We start from the raw sequence: 22,885 nt of genomic DNA, 5'->3' as shown, positions 1-22,885 counted from the left end.
AAAAAAAAAAATTAAAAAAAAATTTTAATGTTCATTTATTTTTAAGAAAGAGAGACACACAGAGAGACAGAGTGTGATCAGGGGAGGGGCAGAGAGAAGGACACACAGAATCTGAAGCGGGCTCCAGGCTCTGAGCTGTCAACACAGAGCCCAATGTAGGACTCAAACTCACAGACCACAAGACCATGACCTGAGCCAAAGTCGGATGCTTAACCGGCTGAGCTACCCAGGTGCCCCAGAAGTTGAGGTCTTAAATGGGGCTGGCTGATACCAATGCAGTCAAGAGGTTTGCACCTCAGGATGTCTCCTCTTTATCCACAGGGTGTGGGCACCACCTGAGGGTGTCCACATTCCTAACCTCTGATTTGGCCACTTTTGACCTTGAATTAGTAACTTAATTCCGGCCTTCTGGGGCCTCAGAGCTTACTTTGCCCTTTGTGGAGCCAGAGAAACTCAAGCTGCAAAAACCAAAGAGGTGCTCCAAACTAACCTTCCATAGGAAGAGAATATAGAGAGAGAACACATAAGCCCAGGGCAGGAAACTGGCTTGCCCAAGGTTGCACAGTGAGAGTACTGTGGAGCTGGGACTCACACTCAGGTCCTCATGACTTGTGTCAGATTGGAGCACATGGACTGTAGGCTAGGGATGAATCACTAGCACATGGGTCTTGTTATAATTATTTTCACTAATTTGTCACAGAAATGTATCGTTTTCAGAGCACAGTCACATACAAGCCTTCATTTGATGGTGGCTGCAGTGTCGTGAGGTAGAGATGATGTGTTTTGTTTTGCAAATGGGGAAACTAAGGCCTACAATTATTAAGTAATTTTCTGAAGAGACAGAGTCAGGGTTTAATTTTCATTCTTCCGAGTCCAGATGGCCCTCAGTCCAGCCCAGGGCCAAGCACACAAATATCAAAGGAAGAAGAGAGCAGGAGGAACAGGAAAAAAGGTTATGGCTCTTTTCTTCCTTTCAAAACACCCACATTCAGTGTCCTCTCACAGACCTCCAAGGTTTCCCCAAAAGCCTCTGAAGGAGGGTAGAGCATGAGTGGGTGAGGGAGGGAGCTCAGGGTCCAAGCAATGGGCAGGGCCAACTCAAGGCTAAAAAGTTGCCTTGCAGAAGTAGCAGGCTCAAGGCCAGAACAAGTCAAATCCTGAGGAACAAAGGGCCAGCCAGTGGGTTGGATGGCTACGGGCAGAGAAAGGGCAGAGAGACTTTCTGTGGGCATCGGTAGGAGAGATGACAGTTAAGACAAGAAATATTACATGGGCAAAGGCACATAGGAAGAAGAGAATAGCAGGAAGGAGGTGGGTCTGGCTGATGTAGGATGTCCCTTTGGGGAAGGAATGGATTTTTTAAAAAGTCATCAGATTCTAAAGGGCCTCAGAACACCAGGCTGAGATATTTGAGTTTTATCATTTGGGCCAAAGGGAACTGTTGGAGGTCTGTGGGCAGGGAAAGTGTGGAAAGACAAGCATTAGCTCTGATTATGCAATCAGGACCAGCGTTTAGACCTCAAAACGGTGACCCCTTTAATCTGACAGTCTGCTTTGGTATAATTTGTTAAAAATGACAAAATGTCTCATTTTCCTGCAGTTCATCTTGACCTTTCTTAATATTAGAAAGTTAATTTCAGAAGGGAAATAAATGTATTAGTGTTGTCACAGTCATAAAAAGATGAATTCTGTGCTGTCAAGCTACTCTCTGAATGAATCCATCATGCTGTAAAATGGTTACCTTCCAAAACCCAACATCTTCTCAGCTCCCTCCCTCTTTCCTTCCTTCCCTTCCTCCTTCTTTCTTTCCTCCCTTCTCTCTTCTATCCCTCACTCCTTCCATCTGCTACCATATCCACGATGATGTGCTCTGGGGAGACAGAGATAAAAGACATGGTCCCTGCTCTAAGACAAGACGCACTCTAGTGTGGAAGTCAGAGAAGGAAACCAGCCATTGTATGTGTCTAAATGCCATGAAAGGAAAGAGCTGAGAGCCAAGGGGGCAAACAGAAGGGGCTATCCATTCTGCAGAGGGAACTCTTTTTAAATTAGGAAACCATGCCCATTAGCAGGACTTGGGTTGACTCTGTGATTAGGAGAAAAGACAGTAGGTAGGATCCTGAAACCTTGGATTCTGGCTGCATCTCTGAAATAGCACAGTTACTAGCTAGTGAGCGCCTTGATTGTAGTAAGTATTCCACATACATTATTTCACCTAACCTTCACATCCTTATCAAGAGCCTCGTATTGTTCCCACTTGCTCGAAAGAGGAAAAGGAGGCTCAGAGAGATGAAATAATTTGGCCCACCTGGGTTGTAAATCTTGCACATTGAGTTGACTCCAAAATTGGAGTGGCCTGAAACATACTGTGCTTCATCTCTAGCTAGCTAGAGAGAGTTCTTTCTTTTTTATTATATTACGTGGTCTACTGTTATTAACTTTACTATACCAATTATACTTATTTCTTGGGTAACCTTGGAAAGCCCAGTTCTTTTCTGTGTCTGGATCTTAGGTCCCTGTTAGTTCAATGAAGAGATTGGACCAACCCTGACCTCCTCTGGCTATAAGGAAACTCTTGTAATCTGAAGGCATGGTGTAAGTCAGTGCTTCCCAAACCTAATGTGCGGGAAACATCTGGGTATTCTTATTCAAACTCTTAAAATTCAAATTCTGTTCTGAAGGTCTGGAGTGGGATCTGAGAATCTACATTTCTAATAAACTGCCAGGTGATGCTGATGTTACTAGTTCAAGGACTCTGCTTTGAGTAGCAAGGGCATGACCTATGGTAGGACCAAACTTTTGGGCCCAGGGTGGACCCACTGAGGTTGTGGGGTTAGGGTTCCTGAAAGAAAAGCAAGCAATAAAAGCAGTCTAACTCAGATCTGGTCAGCAAATGGAGTTCTGCATTCATTTTGCTACCTAGGATTTTCACTGTCTTGGGTTTAAAACCAGCGATTCTCCTGAGAGAGTAAAAGGAAGAAAATTGAACTTTTAAAATCTTGAAAACATTTTATCTGTCGTAACCACATCTGTTTTAGTTCAAGGTGCAGTCTGATGTTTTCCCCATAGCTCAGATTTCCATGTCAGAGGAGTGTAGCAACAGAGCTCCTCTGGGGAGGTGACAATCTCCTTCCCTCCCCACACCTTGGTTTGTGTGGGGTTGCAGCTTCTTTACCAAGATGCATCAGCACACTTACAACTTCCTAAGGTATAATTTCCCAAAGCCCTTCAGGGACCCTCATTACCTTCTGGGTTAAGAGCCTCCAGCTTGACATTCAAAGTTTTAGACTCCTTCCTTTATGTTCCTTTGCATGAAACTTCTACTCTTATTCTAACTGCCTGTTCCTCCTTTACTAAAGGACACTTGACTCACCCACATTCACAGGCCACCCTTGTCACATCCATACCCACCCCTGCACCCTCACCCCACACACTCCTCTCTAACTGAGTGATTACCTTCCCTCTCTCTTCCCAGCTCTCAGGATTCTACGTAGCTTTCAGCTTTGTCTTTGCACCACCACTCCCAGGAAGACCTCTGTCATTGTCCCAGATATAAATGAGTGCTTATGTGGGCCCACAAGCTTTTTTATATCCTTCAATTCCGAGAAAAACCACATGAAGGAAGAGTCACCCCCATTTTATATATGAGCAAAAAGAGATATGGGGATTCCAACCCAGATCTGTTGCATTCCAAAGTCCTTTGCCCTCCCCCAGCATGTTATTTATGTCTCTTACTGTATCATCATACCCTCCTTTGGTTTAGAGCTACTTTTCTTCATGGTGAGAGGAAAGAGGGTGAGGTAGGCAGAATGGCCCGGACGACTGCTAGATGTAAGTGGGGGGAAGGATGCTAGGGGAACGCAAGTTAGGGGACCAGACGCACATCTGTGCACCTCTTTTCCATGGAAGAGCAAGCACTAGAGTCCTTCAGTGTATGCAAAACACTTTCCCTGGGTTATCTCACTTGAGTCTCAAGATTACCTTCTTTGGGCTATGTTTTGATGGATTCCTATGATTATTCTCAATACTACTGGGTCCCATTCAAGCCAGTTGAGACTGATGAGTTAGAGGCAATCAAATCCTAGCATGTCAGAGCCAGAAGGAAAATGAGAGATCCTCATTCAAATCTCTTCGTTTTACAAATGAGAAAATTAATGCCAGAAGGAAAGTGACCTCCTCAAGGTCACATAGCAATTTGGTGGCATAGATTGATTTTTGGCATTTACTGCATCTTTTTCCTGTAGCATCTTCTATTTAAGAACTAGGTGCCTATGGGTGAATACATATTGTAGTTAGTGCCATTGGTTCTTCATGGGGCAGAAGTCCGAGAAAGAAACTGCCACGTCTGATTCATCTTTGTCTCTCTGCCAAAAGGTGGACTTCCACCGCCATTTTCTTTTCATCAGAAGGCGCTGGTTTTTCCTCCCGTACCATATACTTTTCAACTCTTTCTCTAATTATTTTGAATCCATTGAGTGCTTAAAATGCTCACAAACACAGCCCTTACCTGCATGGTCTGAATTCATAATCATTGCACCATTAGAGGCAACTTCAACCATGAGAAGAACAGACTTCTACAAGAAACTGTGCTCTTCCCATCAGCTTTGCTGTGGTAACGACCCCAAGAGCTTGGGAGCTTATCACTGCAAACATTTATTCCATGCCCGTGCTACACAAGGGCTGTGAGGGAGTCAGCCGCAGCTCTGCCAGGCTGTGCACACCCCCATCCTTGCTTTTCATCCGGGGCCCAGGCTGAGTATTTATCCATCTGGGATGGGCCATTTTCATGGCAGAGGGCAGAAATACAATCCCGCTCAAGGCTTCCACACAGGAGTGGCAAATGTCACAGCTGTTCATATTCCATTGGCCAAAGCATATCCCAAGGCCAAGGCCAAAGTCAGTGAGGTGGGGATATATGTAGACTCCTCTTGGATTCTTAGGCAAATAAATGACAGCAGGAGATCCCTTGTTACAGCAAGAGAGAGAGTCAAGAACAAGGACTGAAATGACCTTGTTGCCCAATCAAAATATAGCACTTGCCCTTTTTGGTGCCCCAATTTCTTATCTTTAAAATGAGGATGTTGGCTTAGGGAAGCAAAGAATGTAATAGAAAGAATCAGATATATCTGGGTTCAAGTTCCAGTTATACCACAGACTAGCTGTGTGATCTTAGGTAAGTTATTTAACCTCTCTCCATGTCTTCATGTGTTTCTACTAAAATTCAAGTCTGGCGTTAAAAAAAGCCAGAATGGCCTCAACCTCTTAATATTTCTCATAATCTCTTCTTTTTTTAACCTTAGAAATATCTTTTAGAAAATAATGTTTCATGTGAGGGAACAGTTTTTCAGTTCTGTTAAATTTAAGAAAAATTGAATTCAGTACCTCTTTAAATAGAAATATTTATAGTATATTCTGTTTTTATAAAAGCTTTTTAATTTAGGCATCTATTTGGCCAGCAGCTATATATTATTTTGTCTGTGCATATGGGAAGCTGTTAATAATCGTTGTTTCTGGGTTATAGGATTTCAAGTGATCTAACTTTCACCTTCGACCAGCAACTGTGTTCAGATCTCGGCTCTGAGCTTCTGTAGGGAATGACACCCCTGCCTTTCCTCACCTTCATCTATGTAACTCAGTGGATCCCATGCTGTCCTTGTAGACCCCACTTCTCCAGGGAGCCTTTCATGCCCCAGCCATCCCCCAGGCGGCTTTCCCCTGCGCTCTCTGCCCTTGGGCAAGCTGTCACAGCCTTGATCACCCTGCAGTGGAGTTGCCTGATTTTTGCCTCTCTCTTGCCTGAGAGTTCACCTTCCTGCTGCAGGAACTGGGGCTTCTTTATCTGTTTATTCCAGCACTCAGCTCAGGTCTGCCGCACAAAAGTGCTCTGTGAGCATTTGTTGAGTGAATTAATGAATGCGGTTCTGTTGGTTCTGTTCCGTCCAAGCAAGTGGCCGATTCCCACAAAGAGCAGCCTTGCAGCAGCTAGGTAGCCAACCCTCAGACCCCCTGACAGGGCATGGAGCCTGGGCTGTCTCCACACTGTGTTTGCTGGTTTCAGTCCCCTGCAGCTCCCACTGCCTCCCGCTTCTCTCTGCCTCCCTGGGGCTAAGAGAGCTCCCTGTTTCTGAGCCTAGCTGTTTATTTTTCTTTTCCCCATTGTGGAATGTTGCAGCACTTAAACTTTAAAAATAAGGGGATTGATTTTTATCTTGAGTTTGTGTTTGCTTCTTTCTGAGTAGAGAGTTTAAAAACATTCTTATTCCTGGGGCGCCGAAGCATCCAGCTTCAGCTTAGGTCATGATCTCACGGTTCAGTTTGTGAGCTCAAGCCCTGCATTGGGCTCTGTGCTGACAGTTCAGAGCCTGGAGCCTGCTTCATATTCTATGTTTCCCTCTCTCTCTCTGCCCCTCCCCTGCTCATGCACTGTCTCTCCAAAATGAATAAATGTTAAAAATTTTTTAAAAGATTCTTATTCCCCTTACATCAGTAGAGATACATAGAGGCAAAGAGGCACACAAAATGCTCATCTATAGTACAGCCTACTGATGAAGGGCGTATGCTTTGCAGTCTTGCAGATTGGTTTTAAATCCTTTCTCTCGTTCAGCTGTGTAACCTTGGGCATGTGAGGCACCCGCTCTGAAACTTTATCTTTTAAATGAGGACAATATGTAAATCTCTAACTGACGTGAAAATGAAATGAGTAATGCATGTAAAACACAGAACAATACCTGACAGTCTCATCTCATAAAATGGTGAGGATTGCTGGTTTACAACACACACACACACACACACACACACGCACACACCCCTATATATATAGTAAACATGCATATATATATATATATATATATATATATATATATAGTATTATATATATTATGCATATATATATAAACATGCATGTTTATATATATATGTGTGTGTTTAGCATTCTCACCACTACAAGATAGATATTAGGATTACTATCCCCATTTTATGAGTGAGGAAACAAATGCATTATCCCTGTAGTCCTACAGACAACACTTGTCACCAGACTGTGCACTTAGTCCCTACAGCTCTCTACCCTTGGGACGAGGTAGGCATTGGCAAGTCTGGGGCCCTTCCCCTACCACCCCCTCCTCGCCCCCTGCTCTTTCTTGCTCTCTCTGCTCCCTGCCTTGAAGTCAGGCCATCTGACAGGAGAGTCCCTTCTCTCCTACCCTTCGCTAAAGCTCGCAGCCCTGGGCCTCTGCCAGGGAGCCTCGGGCCTGCTTCTAAGCCATTTGTCAGGCTGCCAGAGGGCCCGGCGGCCATCAGTTTTTCACACACAGATATCAGGGCAGCTGACAGAGCTGGGCAGGCTTGGCAATGGGCGTTCCCTGTGAACAGAATCTCAATGAAGGCTCTGGCCCAACTCATAGTGGGTGTTTATGACCTAGCGGGGTGGGGGGGGGGGGTTGGCGGGGGTGCTGCCCTGGCAGTCAGGGAGGAGAGTCAATACTGCTGGCTCAGGGCCCAGCTGCCAGCCCCTGCTCCTCTGATCTGGGCTGGTTCCTTGTTCTCAAGCATGTGGAGAGCTGTTTAGTTACATTTGATGCCCCCCTCTTCCAGATTGTGTGTGCACGTGTACATGCATGTGTGTAGGGGAAAGGAGGGATCTCTCATCATCCACCTGGAAGCTGGTTTCCTGGGGTAGAGAATGGGGCCAACAGGGAGGGAGTGTGGGGAGAGAAGGGAGGATAAGGAAGAGAATTACAAGGAATCTGAATCCACTGGGAAAATAAAAGAAGGAAATGAAGGAAACTGGAGAGAGAAAAGAAAGTGTATAGAATACTCTTGACCACCTAATCTGACACTTTCCCCCTAAACATGCTTGGTGATAGTCAAAACTGCACATAATTGCTCCAGAGGTTTGTAGGTGAGGGAACAAAGCAGCCTCTTAATTTTATTTAAACATTATCTTTATCTTCAAAATACATACAACCAAAACCTCAACATGCAACATGAACCTGTCAAAGGTCTCAGTCATCTCTCTTCAGGGATGCACCCCCACACCACCTCTCCAGCCATCCTCCCCAGCCTCAGCGGTTCTGGAGAGTGACTATAGGTGGTGCCTTCTGGTGCCTGGAAGCACATCCTACCCAGCAGCCTCAGTGTGGGTAGGGAAGATTCAGCATGCCCAGTCATGGGTTAGGCACTGAGCACTGGGGGTGCAGAGGCTGGTGGACCCAGCCTCTACCCTCAGGCAGCTCATAGTCCAATGGGTGAGGCAGATCCAATAGAAGATTATTGTGGCCCCCGCAGCAGTCAGGCAGGGACAGCAGCAGCTTCCACGTGTAGGACACATACACTATGCCAGGTGTTTTGTTTTGTTACATTATCCCTAATCCCCAAATAATCCTAGAACAGATATGATCAGGTATGTTGCAGAGATGAGAAAACCAAGGCTAAGCAGGTACATGGCTTGCCCTAAGTCCTGCAGCTGATAGGTGGGTGAACAGGGTTTAAATAAACATCTCTTATTTCCAAGTCCAGGTTCATCCTACTCTCTTGACTCCTGTACAGAAGAGGGTGACCTAAGAGGGCAGAAAATGAACCCATGCTGGAAGGGTGGTCAGGAAAGGCTATCCAAAGGGAGCAACAGTTATGTTGAGTCTTAGAGGATAAGCAGAGGTTGGCCAGGCATCCACAAGCAGGGGGAAGATCAGGTGATAAGCGTGCACTGGTGACAATGGCATGGCTTTTGTAGGGCTTGAAGAGGGTCCTGTGACTAGAGTGAACAGTGCTAGAGAAAAGTGATATGATATAAGGTAGAGAAATGGGTAGGGCCAAGTCAGGAAGGCTCTTCATGGTAGAGCATTATCCTGAAGTCTTTGGGAGAAGTAACAGAGCTTTATAGAGTGGGTACAGGACAGGGTCACACTTGTGCTTAGGAAAGTTGTCTCCAGCCACGTGAAGAGGCTGAGTGGAAGGTGGAGAGCTTGGAGGTACTCTCAGCATCTGTCCATCTACCTCCATTTGTCTCCATCATTTCTCCATGCCTTGGTCTCCTCTGGTCTGTCTTGTCTCTGTTTGTCTATATCCCATTATCATTCTCTACCTCTATCTGACCTGCCTGTTTATCCAGGTCCTCAGCTTCTCTGTGTAACCCTAGGCAAGACACCTCACAACTCTGAGACAAGCATCACTCATCAATAAAATGAGGATCATAATGACAGCCTCAAAAAGTTAGATTGGGGATTAAGGCTGATACTGCACGTTATATTACAAAGTACCATACAAACGTGAAGGATTATTGTTATCTAGCTATGTCTCTCTCAGGTGTTACATTTTGTTTGTTTGTTTATTTATTTATTTACTTATTTATTTTTGAACAAACATTCATTGAGTATCCAGTCTAGTCTGGGCACCTTTTTGTATATCTGGTGAGAGGGGGAGTTTACAATAAATCAGAAACAATACCATCCTTCTAGGGGATCAGAGTGTAGTAGAAGCACACAAAAAGCTAAAATAGAAGCTTTGTTGTATGTTTCTAACTTGCTGCCTATCTATCTGTCTAGTTGCCTGTTCATCCATCCAACCATCCATCCATCCATCCTTCTCTCTCTCTCTGGATCGCTAGTTGTTTTGGCTCTCTAGTTGTGCTTGCATATGTATTCACAGATAGTCACTGATTCAGAACCATCTAGGTCGTGTTGGCTCTCATTTGCGACTCCCACGCCTATTGTGGACCACCTTTCACCATGAAGTGTTAGAGAGCCCTTGTCTATGAAGAGAGAATGAGCTGCAAAGAGACCACTGCTCTAGATGACTTGGAGGGTGTATTCTTTGCCCAGTCATTTGACTTCCAGGACTCTCCTGAAGATTTGAGCTGATCCTACATGGATTGGACACTGCCACTTTCCATAAGCCAAGAAAGCTAGGTTGAAAACCTTAAGGAACTTATTTCATTGAATTTTACAGTTTCTGTGACTCATCGCCAGCTAGTCCCCAGATAGTCCTCAGGCAATTCCAAACATCCTCATCTTTAACAAAGACTGTAAAGAGTGAGTGGTGACTTTGCTCTGCAAGCCCTTTGTCTCTGAAATGTCCTCTAAGAAGAAGTATTGTGGCACAGGGAGCAAGTCCTGCTCTGCTGCTTAGAGGCTCTGTGACTATAATCACGTTACGCAGGCAGTCTGGGCGTCAATGTCAGAATCAACAAGATCAGGATAATCTTTCCTATTAGGGTTGTTGTAAGGATGTAGTGATATGATGTCCAGAGTGTTTAGCACAGTACCTGACCTCTTGTATGCTCATTAAATTGGCTCATGACAAGAGTCAGATTTATTTTTCCTTAGTGATGAAACATATTGTTGCTAACCTACACACCCTGCGTTTGTGGTTTTGTATGTGTGTGTGCTTTGTGTGTATGAAATCAGACGTGCTTGTGCAAGTGTAGTTGTATATGGATACATATTTTAAATTCTAATGTACCACTTATGACTGCTAAGATTATAGCATTTTTTCTGTAATGATGGCCATGTTCTTCTGCACTGTCCATTGACACTAGCTACTGGCCACATGTGGCCATTGAGCATTTGTAGTGTGACTAGTGCAACTGAGAAACTGACTTCTTATTAAGTTAATTTAAATTATTTTAAATTTAAATAGTCACATGTGACTGCTATATTGGACAGTGTGGCCCTAGAATATTGTTTGTAGTATCAAACAATCAATCAATCAAACAATCAAACAATCAAATAGAATATTGTTTGTGGTTTGAAGTAATTACGATGGGATGAAAAAAAATTACTGAGCACCTACGGCGTTTCAGGCACTTGGACACACACTAACTCATTTAACCCAGGTCAGCCCTGTGAGGGAAGTGGTCTTATCATTACCTCCTGTTTGCCGACAAGGGAAACTGAGACTTGGAGACATGAAGAGACTCCTTCAATGTCACACAGCCAGTTCAGGGTTTGAGCCTAGATCTCAAATTCCAAAACCCTTCTTTTTTTATGACCTCTGCTCATGCTGCCTCATAGCAGTGTCTCCTGTATGCAGACATCAGCTACACCCCCTTTGTCTCCGAGGGCACTCAGGGACTGCACATGGGGCAGTGAAACCCTTTCAATGGCCTGTGAGACCCACTTGATCTGGCCCTCCATTATCTGTCTACATGTCTCCCATGACTCTACTCACTCTTCTCCGGGGACACTGGCTAGCTTGTTCTTCAGTGAACTCTCCTGCCTGACGGGCTTCCTATTGGCACTTACCCCAGTCTCACTCCAAGGTGTATGTATCATTTTCTCTCATTATAAATTGATCATTCTGGCTACAGGATGGAGAGTGGATCTGGGTGCTAAGGGAGGGAAGGAGGTGTTGGAGTGCAAACAGGTCAGCTGGGTGGCTACTCAGGAGTTCAGAACCACAATAGCCAATGTCAGTAGGCCAAGCTGGTGGCCTCCTTGCCCAGAGCCTCACAGATAGTTAAGCATCAGAGCTGGAACAACCTTTAGAGTGTTCTTTGCATCTAGTGAGAGTCCTTGTTTGAAGAAGGATAAAACTGGGGCACAGAGGCAAGAAGGTCATTTTGGAAGTTTGGCCAAGTTCCCTAACAAGAGCTTCTGTCCACTGCTATGATCTTTTCTCTGCATTGCAAGACCATCGTAAAAATAGAGATTTTACTATCACCAACCTTCTTGCCTCCATCCCAATCCTGCTTTCATTTTTTAGAGACGGCCCCTGTTTTCTTAAAGGCCACAGAATCACCTAAAAGGCAAGAATTCAGTTCTCCCTAAACAAATCAATTTTTACAAAGAATGAGCAAATCTTCCCCCAGAAATCTGAGTATGGCCTCCAGAGAATACAGAAATTCATACAAGATGTCTTAGAAGAAGATAGAAAAATCTTATTCCATTTTTTAGAGATGAAGGAAAAACACACACACACAAAAGCCCAAACATAATTTTTCCGATGGCTGATAATATTCTTCTCTCATCTCTCATTTCCCCACAACTATTTTGTCTTGGGCTCCTGGAGCCTGTGGGAAAGCTGCTGTGTGATTTTTATCTCTATGATTAAAGTGTTACACTTTATTGAGTTCTTTACATCAGCAGCAAAATCTGCAATGCAGGATTTTACATAACACCTCATTTTCTTCCTGCACCATTACTGTTATTAACCTGGTGGCAATAAACAGAAAATACAGCTTTGCTTATGATGTACTCTTCATTTTTGTTCCAATAGCAAGAAGAAAAATAAAAAGGAAGGAACCAGAGAGAACAGGAAAGAATGTTTTACCCATTGTATCCCTTTGATGCCTGCCCTTTTTGTTCCCTATTCTACAAAGGCAGTTCTCCCAGAAGATCAAGGGTGGGGGTGGTCTCTGCTCAGGAATGTTTTCTTCTCCATCATTAACTCAACCATCTACTCATTCATCAAGGATTTCCTCAGCACTTACTATGTGCCAGGCACTGTGCTGGGGGTTAGAAGCACAGAGATTTCCGGTCTTGACCACTGCCTGGCCCAGTGGACGATATAGGTGCCACCACCATAAGAATGACATCATGAGATGAGTATAATAAAAATGTAGGGCCGAGTGAGATGTCAATGAAAGAGGGCATGGTCAAACATATCCAGATGGGTTAAGGAAGTCTCTACAGCAAAAGAGAAGCTTGTACTGGGCCCTGGAGAATGGCTAGGTAGAGCAAGGCCTTCTCAGCCGGAGGAACAACATAAGGAAACATTGGAAGGCACAGAAGAGCATGTCTGGAAGCTGTCAGTTCTGCATGGTGAAAGCATTGGATTCCTGTTAGCAGATGACAGGAAATGAGGTTGGAGGTGGAGGCAGGTCATTGAGGATTGGATACTCATACACCCAGATACCTCCCATGCCTTGTGTTAATTCACCCTTTGGGCTCCCCTAAGACCCTAAAATTAGAGGATCAAAGCATAATGATATAGCAGAGTAACTTGTACTGTGGCCAGAAGATATGGGTTTTATCCTTGGCTCTGCTGCTTCCTCGCTGTGTAATCTCGAGCAGTGTGTTCATCTGTAAAATGGAAATGAGACAATGAGACAAAATGAGCCAATGACTGTAGACAAGTTGTGTCGCTTGTATAGTATTTCATGTGTCAAAGGAAAGGATCCACCCAGCAAAACTCCAGACCATTCAAGAACCAGAGAAGCCATAAACTAATTCTATGTGATTTTAATCAAGGCTTTTCATGTGGATATAGATGTGGGTGAAGGAGCCTGCCCTGTTCTGGCATTTGCCTTCAAACCAGGAGATAAAGCCTGGTTTGTCCCCATAACTCCTTGTCCAACCATTGCTTGACTCTCAAACTGCCCCCTCCCTCCTTGCTGCTCTCTGGCTGAGTGATGTGGTCCATAACAATCAAAATCTTCTGTTCAGAGGGAAAGAAAACCTGTAGCAAAGGAATGGCTTGAGAACACCCCTGCTCTCATCCCATTTGGGGCACCCAAGTGTTTGAATATGTGTATTTAGGTGTTTGGTTTTTTTAAAAACTCTTGTTCTGATTTTATATACAATGAAAATGCACAGTGCTTATGTTTAACTATATTGATAAGGAGCTCCAGTTTTATAGGCAACACATAGATTACATGGAGAAATATGTTTCTTTTGCTCAAATAGCCATGCTTAGGCAAAAATCAATTCATTTGTATCAAAATGTCATAATCCAAGACCATAGACCTTCTGACAGCATCTTCCTCCAACTGCAGACAAGTACCTAGGAGGCAAACCTCCATCACACCAAAAGATGATGGCAGCACCAGTCTCAGGGAATGGCCCCACCTTCCACTCAGCCACCCAAGCCAGAAACCTGAATTTAGGTTTCTGTCTGAATTTAGGTCCCATGTCCAGCATTGTCAGTCTTATTTTACCATAGGTTTCAAATACGTACCCTTCTTCTCTCCCTCCCTGCCCCTGCTTGAATTCAGAAGCTTATTATTTTTCAGTCAGTTCCCACTTGGACTATAACAGAAATGTCCTAACTATTCCACATGCTTTTGAGTCTTATAACCTCTTATTCTTCCTCAACAAAGCCTCCGGAAAAATCTTTCTAGAATGCAGTGCAAACATAATCAGGTTGTACTTTCATAAAATACTTCTCTATATTTTCTACTTTATAGGAAAAGTCCTTAGTGGCTTACAAGGCCTTCCATGATGAGTCCAAGGAAGCCTCTTCATCATACTCTTCCATCATGCCAAACACGCTATATGTCCCTTAGTGGGCCGAGTGGTTTGGGTCCTGTGAGTTTTGCTCACATAGCTCCCTTTGTCTAAAATGTCTTTCTTCCCATTGGGGGCTCTTTTCCTTTTCATCCACTTGGTGAACACCTTCTTGTGTTTCAATACCTTGCTCAACAGCCACCTCCTCTGCACAGTCTTTCCTGACCACCCAATAAGTTGATGGTTCCTTCAGCTGTATCTTCACCCAGTCTCCACATACATCTCTCTGAGTCCCTGAAAGAAAGGCTGATGTACTTGTTGCCTTGCCTGTCTTCCCCCCAACCACACTATGGAAAGGAAGAGGTGGGAAGGGGGGACCAGAGGAGAGAAGGGATGAAAAGAGAGAAGAAAGAGGGGCAAGATGAGAGAGGGGGAGAAGGAACAGAGGAACAAATACAGGATCTGTCTGCACCTTTCTCCCCACCACCCCATCCTCAGCCACCCACACTGAATAAAGCAGCCAGGAACCACTTTATTTTTCTCCAAGATAAAGTACATAGTTACAGCAGGAATGCTGGCACCCCTGAACACTTCTTTGAATAACAGCAATGCCTACCCTGCTAAAGGGGAAGACTTCATTTTAATGGGGAAATAATTGAACTTCAGTCTTACAGTAGGCTCTCACCACACGGCCATGCCAAGGAAAAGGACCATGGACTCAGGTCTTGAAGCAGATAAGGTGGGAAACTGACAGAATCTGTCCTCAGAGGCCAAAGGAAGGAGAGGAAAACAAAAAACAAAAATACAGTGCAAAGCAGAAAGATCAGACAATTGAAAGATATGACTCTCAGGGTATAATGGGCCACAAAAAGTCACCAAATCCATTCTCTAAATGAATGAAGAAGAGGGATGAATGAATTGAAGAGAGGGAAAGAAACTTCTCTAGGGTCACAGAGCAGGTTAGTAGGAGAGCCAAGATGAGTTTCCTGGGAAGAAAAGAATTAAGATTTACTGAGGACTTCCCAAACCCCAGCTCAGTGATTAGACATATATTTTTATCTCCCTGGATCAGCTAACAACCTCCTACAGGAGATGTCTCCAAGCATTCAGGCCACACATATTTATTGAGTTCCTAACATGTTCCTGGGGGTGCCCTAGTTTCATCAGCCTTTGATTTATAATGAAGCAACATTAACTTTTAATTATGAAATTAAAATGTCCCTCGGCTCTCACAAGCTTACATATTATATCTCCATTCTCTTCTTAGTTTGTCTTTCTGCTCAGACTGGGGCTTTCTGCAGGGAGGTCTGGTTTTTCCACTTGTATCTGTGTCCACTCTTGATGTAGGTGTGAGCACCTGGGGTGACCCCCAAGGGTAAGGAGCAAGCAAAGGCTTTGGATGCAGTGAGATGTAACTTAGAATCCAGTTGAGTTCCTTTTTTGCTATGAGATCTTGAGAAGGCTGGCTCTGAGATTCTCTGAGAAACCAAGCTCCCATTTACTTCAGTGGACTGTTGAGAGAATCACATGAGCTAATTGGTGTGAGAATGGTTTATAAACTCTACAAATGTGTAAGACAATGGTTATCGTCAATAGGCATCCCATTGAACAGGGAAGAAATTTACATTTATGTAAACTGGGTCCCCAACCACCGCTCAGCTCTGTGTTCCTATAACTCCTGTATGTCTCTTCAAATCTTCCATTGTATACACAGTTTTGAAATGTCCATCCTCCTTGCAGGGTTTTGAGCTCAAGGAGGTCCATATCTGTGGTGCCATGCACAGCACCTCCTCATAGTATCTATCACTGTATAATTGAACAATATGTATTAAAAGTGTAAAAACTGCCAGACATTTTGCTAGGCACAAAACCAGGTACTTCATTTAACTTCATAACAATCCTTTGAGGTTGGAATTATTATCCTCACTTTTTAGTCAAGGAAACTGAGGCTCAGAGAGGGAAAGTAACTTCTACAGGTCCTAAAGCTCACCCATGGCTAAGCTGACACTTAAAGCCAAGTCTACAGAACCCCAAACCACCCTACTCCATGACTACACTTCTTCTGTCATCATCATCATTGTGACGGTCAACGTTGGGTTCACCAATCACTGCTATGGAGAGTAGGAGACAGACCAGGACTTTTTTGCCCTGGGAAGATCTGTTATGAACCCAGACCATCTGTGCTGAGCCTCTGGTCTCTCTCCCTTTTTTAGGGCAAAGGTGAAGGAGGAGGTAGAAAAAGAGGAAAGCTTCCTTCTAGGTTATCAGAAGGAGGAGATGCAGAAATGGCTCTATTTACATGCAGATCCTACTTTTCACTTCTAAGGAGGGTAGGATTGTAAGAGACAAATTGGAAGTAGGAAAATGTTTTTATTCCTCATCTTGCTGCTACTAGTGATTTTTCCCTACACGCATGCATGACTCACAAATTTCCTTTGTCCTGAAAGAGGCCTCAGATGGAGAGGCTGGGCCTTTATAAGTAGCTTAGAGATGAAGAGCTTAGCCCTAGGGTCAGAAAGACTTGAGTTTGAATCTCAACCCTGACACTTGCAAGCTTTTTGCTTTGTTTTCCTCCTGAGATTATAACAGTACTTAACTCATAGGATTGTTACCAGAATTGCTACAAGGCCACACATAGGAAGCACTCAATAAATGTCAGTTGCTTTTGATGATGTCATGGTTAAGAACATGGACCACAGAGCCAGTCAGCTTGGGTTCTGCCAGTTCCCACTGTGTAACCTGGGGGTTCTTTTGCAGGTTACCTCAACTTTGCTATTCATCAGTTTCCTCATTTGTAAATGATGTTTCTATCTGAGGGGGTTGTGGCAGGAATAAACGGGTGGTGGTAAGCACTATGTTGTTATTACTATCTTCCTTTCATACCTCCTTGAGTTAGAATCTAGGCCCTAAAACTCCTAATACCATACCTCTTCCTCTGCCCCTTTCTCTGAGGCCAGGATACCTGGATTCATTCATTCATGATGCACTTAGTCACTCAGCAAATGTCCCCTGAGTACCTACTCAGGGGTGTGTGGTAGGCCCTACGATACACCCTGGGGATACAGGAGTGAACCAGGCATGGTCTTAGACCTTAGTGGGTTCTTCACAAACTACTCCCTCCTTCTTAAAACCATTTTTTTTTTTTTGCTCTTGGTTTTCTTGAAACCACACTGTCCATGTTCCCTCCTATTTCCCTGCTACTCCATAGTCTCCTTCACTTCATCATCTACCTAAAGTCTCAGCTTAAGGGGCCACAGAGACACCGCTGTGCTAACCAGGCCTATGTTCATACCTCTAGGACAGCCCTCTCTCCAGGGCCCCAGGGTCTTATGTGTAACTGCCTACTTGACACGCCCAGTCTGGTGTCCACCAGCCGCTTCAAACAGCAGAGATATCTCTGACAACCAGCCCAGCTGGTCCCCGTCCCAGTCTTCTCCATCTCTCAGTTGCTCAAGTCACAAACCCTATATCTGTCTTTGATTCTCCTGCATACAATCCATGCACAGGTCCTACAGAGGTGAGGCCAACAGATTGATCAAATATTCCCTTCTCTTTTCATCACCACCAGCCCACTCTCATTTAAGCTCCTATGGTTTCTAGAGGGAGCTGTTCAAAAGCTTCCACACAGGTCCTTAAAATCCATTATCTGCACTACAGGCAAGGGAATCCCTGTTAAACATTCCCTGTTAAAATGGCTTTTCATTGTACATAGGACAAGCTCCAAACTCTGACCCCAGGCTACAAAGCTCTGAGTGAGCTGCACCCTATGAACCTCCCCAGGCACACCTTCAGTGTTCATCACAATCCCTCCGTGAGCCATCCCTCTGGTCTTTGGAAGTGCCACACTCGTCCTTGCTTGCAGGTCCTTATTTGCCCAGAATTCTCCCACCAGCCTCATTGAACAGCTCATTCTTATCATCCTTCAAGGCTCAGCTCACATGTCAGAGGTCTTTCCTGATCACACCAACTAAAGTAGACCCGGTCCCCATCCACTCGGTTACTCGCCATCCTGCGGCTCCCCTTAGTGCATTCCGAGCGCGTATTACAAATCTGGGATCACCTTGTTTAGTTGCTGTTCACAGTCTTCATCCCCATTAGCTCCTCGAAGTCAGGAACCTTATCTGTTTTGTTCAACTCTGGGTCCTAGAAACAGTAAGTTCACAGCAAATATTTGTCAAGTGAATGAATGAATAAATGAATGAATGAATAAACTGGATGACAAATACTTTATCACAGGGATATTTTTAAAATCTATGGGAGTCCAGAAAAGAGAACTGCTGTCCCTGAGAGGGTCAAAGAAGGCCTCTTGGACAAAGAGCCATTGGGCCTAGTAGTGAAAGATGAGCAAGCTGTTACCATCAGGGGGAAAGGGATGGGAGGGACAGGCATTCCCACCTGCAGGAATGGCAGGCACAGAAGCATGGAGTAGGAGAATGTGTGCTGGGGAAGTTGCAGGTGGGGCGGGAGCAGAAGATGGAGAAAGGCAGGAAAGGAAGTCCCGGAGCCCATCCCCCATGCCCTAGGCTAGCTCTCCAGGCGTCCTATGCACCTGTTCTTCTTATTGCCCCCCATTGACTCACCACATCCTGTTTTTGTGACTAGAAGTGCTGTCCAGCCATATTCAGGGTGCACCTGAGCAGAGAAGCCTTAAATGTGCCGCTTCAGAGGTCAAGATTATGCATGATAAAGGACAGTGACACTGTTTTGTTTGCTTGATTTGCTCAGTTGTTTTTAAAGAAAAAGTTCTCCGTTTTTCTGAAAAATTCTTCTGCCTTAGCGACATGTACCCTGACTTCCATAAACATCTGCTTTACCTTTTTTATTTTCCTTTAGCTTCATATTTATTGTGCTGATTTTTTTTTTCCTACTTTGACTTTAAAAAACACAGGGAAATACTTTCGTTGATAATAAATAGATTTGGGTTTTTGTTGTTTTTTTTTTTTTTGCCTGAGGCCCATGGGGAAACAGCTCCCTGGGGCACATCTCAGCGAGGAAGCTGTCTGGAAGGTCTGGAACGCTGCTTGCCCCTCCACCCAGCCTCCCAGTGCCATTCTAGAGGCTAAGCCTGTGAGGATCGGTCCGCAGACCTTCCAGCCCCTCAGCCCAGGGATGAAGGAAACTGCATAGTCTTAGGAGGTCTTGCCCTCCTAAGATCAGCGTGATTGCCTTGCTAGACTGTAAGCCCCTGAGAGCACAGCAGGATGCAGAGCACGGTCTGGAAACCAGAAGGACCCAGGCCCCTGCTCTGCCACTTCCTGCTGCATAATGCAGGGCTGGCTACTTAGGCTCCCTGCTCTCCGAGCTTCAGCCCCCTCCTCCTTGAGAAGGGATAACAAAGCAGCTCACCCTTCCCATTTGTCCTTATCCCTGCCAAGCTTCAGTTCCTTTCTGCTCGCCAAGCCTGAGAGAAACCCCGCTGCCCTTCCTGGGTCCGATTTCCCTTCCTTTGCTGACCATGTGATAAACCCTGAAGAGCTGTTCAAATGTGAAGGAGTCAGCACCACAGCACGGCACCAAGCTCAGATTTGAGAAGCAGGGAAGCAGCTCAGAATGTAGGGGGGAAGAAACAACCCATTTCCTCCCTGGTGTTGAGGAGGAAGCAAACCCCACACTAAATTATGTTGCAAATATGCCCTAAGGTAGTTTTAATTTTATTGGTACTGATTTTAATTTACTCTTCAGGCCCCTGATAGCAGGATGAGCTGTTGGCTGCTGGCGAGGGGATGGCCCTTCATCACTTGGTTTTAATTAAGGTTCTTGAGTTTGGAAGGAAAGAACAGAGATGCTTTCTTTCACTTCTAATCTCAGTCCCAGGTTGTAATTAAGGGCCCTGTATTAGCAACACACCCCGTGCTCTGGCTTGGCCACACAAAGGTACCTCATTTGACTGCTGGGAAAAACTTAAGATGCACCTGTTTGGTCATATAATTCACTCATTCTTCCATCACTTTATTTTCTATTCATTCCTTTGCCAACCCTTTAAAGATAACCTACCATACACCAAGTCGTGTTCTAGTCCTGTGTATTTAAAAACCCGACAATGTACGGTCCCTGCCCTGAATGGGAGATGGGAATAAACAAAGCATTTGTATGCCACTCTCTCGTGAGAGAGAGAGAGAGAGCTGTACCTTGAATTATGAGAGCACAAAGGAGGCTGTTACCTCATCCAGAGGAATAAAATAGGCTATTTGAATTGAGATTTTATTTTTATTTTTTAATGTTTATTTATTTTTGAGAGAGAAAGAGAGAGAGAGAGAGCACACACACAAGTAGGGGAGGGGCAGAGAGAGAGGGAGACACAGAATCCGAAGCAGGCTCCAGGCTCTAAGCTGTCGGCACAGAGCCCCATGCGGGGCTCAAACCCATGATCCGTTGAGATCATGACCTGTGTCGAAGTCAGATGCTTAACCCACTGAGCCACACCCATGTGCCCCTGAATTGAGATTTTATACTAGTCAGATGAATAATATTAGCTGCTATAATAAGCAATCGCCAAATTTCAGTGGCTTAATACAATGAAATGTCATCATTTCAAGGCTTTCCTGGCCACTTTCCTCCCAGTGGTGACTCAGGGACATAGGCTTCTTCCTTCTTATGACACCATTGTTTTTACATGTAACTTCTATGCATAAGAACAAGAGAGAATGTGGGTGATTGAGTATGAGTGTTATGGTCAGGTCTGGAAGTGGCAATTGTCACCACTGCTGACATCCCATTTGATCCCAGCCAAATAGCAAAGGAGACTGGGAAGTGTCCTCCGTGGTCCAGGAAAAGGAAATGAGACTGATGAGCATCCATTCAGTTTCTGCCTCACATTTTAAGCTTGTATCAAAGTTAGCCAGATAAAGAGAAACTGTATCCCGGGCAAAGGAGAATTTATTGTGTGTAAATGTGAAGCCGGAGTCATGAGCATAGCAGTGCGAGGTACTGCCGGTCATTCCACAGGACTTGCGCGGACAGTGTGAGACCAGAAATGTCAAGAGCTAAGACTAGACAGGGGACAGGGACTGGATCACACAGGCCCTTTTAAAATCTATTAAGGGGCTTGGACTCTATCATGTGAGCAGTAGAGAAATACAGAACAGTTTTTTTTTTAAGTTAATTTATTTATTTTTAGAGTGTGTGTGTGTGTGTGTGTGTGTGTGTGTGTGTGCAAGCACATGTGTGCGTGGGGAGGGAGCAGAGACAAGGGAGAGAGAGAATCCCAAGCAGGCTCCATACTGTCAGTGCAGAGCCCAACACGGGGCTTCATGTAAACTGAGCCGAAATCAAAAGTCATATACTTAACCTACTAAGTCACCCGGCTTCCCCAAAATACAGAACAGTTTTAACTAGGGAAGTGACATTTATTTGCATTTTAAAAAATCACTCTGAACAGCAAGGGAACCAGGTAAGAAGCTATTGTAGTGGAACAGGTAAAGGTGATGAGACCTGGATCCAACGTGGTCCCTGTCCTCATAGACTCACAGACATACTTATCAGCCAGATTAGGTATAGAATAACAAGTACTGATACCAAGGCCCAAGCAAGCAACTGTTTGAAGAAGAATGAGGGATTTATTTTAACTGAGGACAAGAAGAAATCATGACAAGTTTAAGGAAGTCATAGCACCTCTGTCTCATCCAACAACCACTTGTGAAATAAGGAAATTGAGGGGCGCCTGGGTGGCTCAGTCAGTTAAGCATCCAACTTCAGCTCAGGTCAAAATCTCACAGTTGATGAGTTCAAGCCCCTCTTTGGGTTCTGTGCTGACAACTCAGCCTGGAGCCTGCTTCAAATCCTGTGTCTCCCACTCTCTCTGCCCCTCCCCCGCTTGAACTCTGCCTCTCTCTTAAAAATAAATAAACATTAAAAAAGTTAAAAATAAAATAAGGAAATTGAGGCACAGTGAAGAGTTTCCACTTCTCCATAGTCACAGATTGTGTAGAAACCCTGCTCCTGCCTTCCATGTTCCATCTAACTGGACCACATGAGTCCATAAAGCCAGTTTAGATAGAGAACATAATAAGGACATGGCTGGAATTAGTATTTGTGGTCTTTGGTATTCCCAACAAAGTGGTGGATATGTGCAGTGGAGAGGAAAAAAAACTAAGACCTCAAACTTAGACCCCTATTCAGATAAATTTCCTTTTTTTTTTTTTTTTTTTTTACTCCAGTTCTAGCCCCTAGAGTCTCAGAGTGGGCAGTGGTCTTAGAAACTAATCTTTTACTATTGTTTTGTAAGTACTACTCAATGTAGTACATGAACAAGAAATTAGAAGCATAAAAACTACGGGGGAAATGGATAGAATTCCTATGTGCAAGTAATAAGTTTACAAGCCTGGAAAGTATGTCCCCTTTCTTCACTCCCTCTTTCCAGGCATCCTCACCTCCTCGCTGTTCTTCAAACATGCCGAGTGCGTGTCACATTATGTGGCATGTTGCATTGACTTCTCCTTCTACCTGGAAGACTCTTCTAACTGATAGCCTCAAGACTACCTCTCCTGCTCCATTCGTGTTGCTAGTTTTCAAGACCTCTATTCCATTTCTTTACTTTACTTGTCTCCGTGGCCCTAATGCCTCCTGACATCCTGTATATTTCTTAATTGATTTGTTTATTCCCTTTCTCTCCTCAAAGAATATAAACTCTTCAAGTTCAAGAACTTTCTGTTGTGTTCATTGCTCTATCCCTAGCACCCAGCACATTCCCTGGTGCATACCCCAATGCCTAGAACACTGTCTGACAC

The 22,885-nt window shown here is 44.4% G+C and overlaps 1 protein-coding gene and 1 long non-coding RNA gene across 2 annotated transcripts in view; one reads left to right on the top strand and one right to left on the bottom strand.

Moving 5' to 3' along the window:
- LOC115520742 (cytosolic carboxypeptidase 6) overlaps positions 1-22,885 on the top strand; it is a 138,777-nt gene that overhangs the window by 59,265 nt on the left and 56,627 nt on the right. The window lies entirely within an intron of this gene.
- Positions 11,924-18,816, bottom strand: LOC115520746. Its single transcript, XR_003970858.1, has 3 exons — positions 18,740-18,816; positions 18,220-18,302; positions 11,924-13,016 (listed from the first exon to the last, which is right to left on the bottom strand). It is a non-coding gene; the product is annotated as an uncharacterized LOC115520746 (long non-coding RNA).

The sequence above is a fragment of the Lynx canadensis genome, chromosome C1 (assembly GCF_007474595.2).
Source record: "Lynx canadensis isolate LIC74 chromosome C1, mLynCan4.pri.v2, whole genome shotgun sequence".
In the NCBI taxonomy this organism is placed as follows: Eukaryota; Metazoa; Chordata; class Mammalia; order Carnivora; family Felidae; genus Lynx; species Lynx canadensis.
Note: the sequence above shows the minus strand (reverse complement) of the source record. Positions and strands in the feature narration are given on the sequence as shown.